The 2500-nt window shown below is 57.6% G+C and overlaps 1 non-coding gene across 1 annotated transcript in view; it reads left to right on the plus strand.

Annotated features, from left to right (window-relative positions):
• Positions 1–1621: 1621 nt before the first annotated feature.
• LOC126149969 (small subunit ribosomal RNA) overlaps positions 1622–2500 on the plus strand; it is a 1909-nt gene continuing 1030 nt past the window's right edge. The window contains exon 1 of the ribosomal RNA XR_007531223.1: positions 1622–2500. This exon is cut by the window's right edge and continues 1030 nt beyond it. This is a non-coding gene — a ribosomal RNA (small subunit ribosomal RNA).

Raw genomic sequence — 2500 nt, forward strand, 5'->3', positions numbered from 1 at the left:
ACCCCAAGTTGTGCCGCAATCTACCCCAAGTTGTGCCGCAATCTACCCCAAGTTGTGCCGCAATCTACCCCACGTTGTGCCTTAACCTAACCCACGTTGTGCCTTAACCTAACCCACGTTGTGCCTTAACATAACCCACGTTGTGCCTTAACATAACCCACGTTGTGCCTTAACCTAACCCACGTTGTGCCTTAACCTGCTCTGTAAATGGCATATGACACGTTACATTAATGTATTGTTGTCCAACCGCAACCCGCTCAGAATGTTGTGTACACAGCTACGTGTCATCTCCCCATAACAGCTGTATTGCAGTGTGGTACGCCATAGAGACGTGTGGGAGTAATGGACGCAGTGGATGGCGATCAGCATGAGCCGTCTGTTCATGTAGTGGCGCGTGTATGCAGACATAGTAGTCTCTTCTCACACAATGTGATAGCACGGTGTCCCGCGTTCCACATCTGCGACATGCTACAGAGGCCGGTTGACAGTTCGTCGCGCAATGGACATCGCATACGTACGGGGGCACCTTCCACGTGCCCTCTAGTCGGGCACATTTTGTTGCGTGGATGTGAGCGGATGTAGTGTGTCTTGACACCTGACAGGCAGGCATGCAATAATAGTTGACTTTGCAAACGGGGATGGACGTGGACGTGTACGTTTACTGGTGACGTTACGCAAATGAACAACTGGTAACCCGTTGTGGTGCGGTTGATCTTGCTGGAGGTACATCTGTGAGGGCAACGATCGGTACAGCTATGACGCGGTTGTGTCAGCGATACCCACCACACCAATGAACGTGAATGTGGATCTGGGTGTGAAGCGATACGCGGCTGTGGGTGGGTGGGACTGTCCCCGGCCGGTGAGGGGGGGGCCGCCCGGCGTGCTGGCCGCGCGGTGCGTGGGCGCACGCGCTACAGCCGGCTGGTGGGGGCGCCCAGTGGCAGGCGCGCCGGCCGACGGACGCGGCAGGCGGCGCAGCTGCGCGCCGGGGCACCCTGCGCGCGGCGCCGTGCAGCCAAAGTGGGTCCTCGCCGGCCCGGTGCGAAGCGCGGTGGACATCTGCAGTGTGCTGGTCCGATTGAGGACTGTGTGCGTTGAGGATGCGCCGCCGCCCGGCACTCGGCGCCGCGACGCCGTCTGCTGCTCGGTCGCCCCAGCGGTTCTCGCTGGTGGTTTGTATCGCAGTTGTGCAGACGTGTTGGCACGTGCGCTGTGCTGGGAGAGTTCGCTTCGGCACCCACGTGGGGCCTTTGCCCTTCTGTGGCGCTGGCGTTGGAGCTGCCGGTCACCGTAGGTGGCGCGTGTTGTCTCCCGCCGGCAATGCCACGACAGCACGCTCCCGGGCCTCTGTCGGCAGCGGCAAGCTCAGTTGGGAGCACGGGTGGTCGCACCTAAAGCGTCTACTCGCCTAACTCCGGGCGATTGCGCCTCTCTCGAACCCGACCAAGTACTTAGGACGGCGCTGCGCGCCGCCGGGACCTGAGAGGGTTTCGAGGTGTATTGTGCAGGGGAGCTCAGCCTCCTCCTGTTTGCAGAATAATTGAGCGGACGCTTGCGTGTTCGCGCGGGCCCCCGGGACACACTCCCGGGCGGCCGGCTGCTCAGCTCTAGTTGACGCAGCTCCCTGGTTGATCCTGCCAGTAGTCATATGCTTGTCTCAAAGATTAAGCCATGCATGTCTCAGTACAAGCCGCATTAAGGTGAAACCGCGAATGGCTCATTAAATCAGTTATGGTTCCTTAGATCGTACCCACGTTACTTGGATAACTGTGGTAATTCTAGAGCTAATACATGCAAACAGAGTCCCGACCAGAGATGGAAGGGACGCTTTTATTAGATCAAAACCAATCGGTCGGCTCGTCCGGTCCGTTTGCCTTGGTGACTCTGAATAACTTTGGGCTGATCGCACGGTCCTCGTACCGGCGACGCATCTTTCAAATGTCTGCCTTATCAACTGTCGATGGTAGGTTCTGCGCCTACCATGGTTGTAACGGGTAACGGGGAATCAGGGTTCGATTCCGGAGAGGGAGCCTGAGAAACGGCTACCACATCCAAGGAAGGCAGCAGGCGCGCAAATTACCCACTCCCGGCACGGGGAGGTAGTGACGAAAAATAACGATACGGGACTCATCCGAGGCCCCGTAATCGGAATGAGTACACTTTAAATCCTTTAACGAGTATCTATTGGAGGGCAAGTCTGGTGCCAGCAGCCGCGGTAATTCCAGCTCCAATAGCGTATATTAAAGTTGTTGCGGTTAAAAAGCTCGTAGTTGGATTTGTGTCCCACGCTGTTGGTTCACCGCCCGTCGGTGTTTAACTGGCATGTATCGTGGGACGTCCTGCCGGTGGGGCGAGCCGAAGGCGTGCGACCGCCTCGTGCGTGTTCGTGCGTCCCGAGGCGGACCCCGTTGAAATCCTACCAAGGTGCTCTTTATTGAGTGTCTGGGTGGGCCGGCACGTTTACTTTGAACAAATTAGAGTGCTTAAAGCAGGCAAGCCC

Source organism: Schistocerca cancellata, unplaced genomic scaffold, assembly GCF_023864275.1.
Source record: "Schistocerca cancellata isolate TAMUIC-IGC-003103 unplaced genomic scaffold, iqSchCanc2.1 HiC_scaffold_961, whole genome shotgun sequence".
Lineage (NCBI taxonomy): Eukaryota > Metazoa > Arthropoda > Insecta > Orthoptera > Acrididae > Schistocerca > Schistocerca cancellata.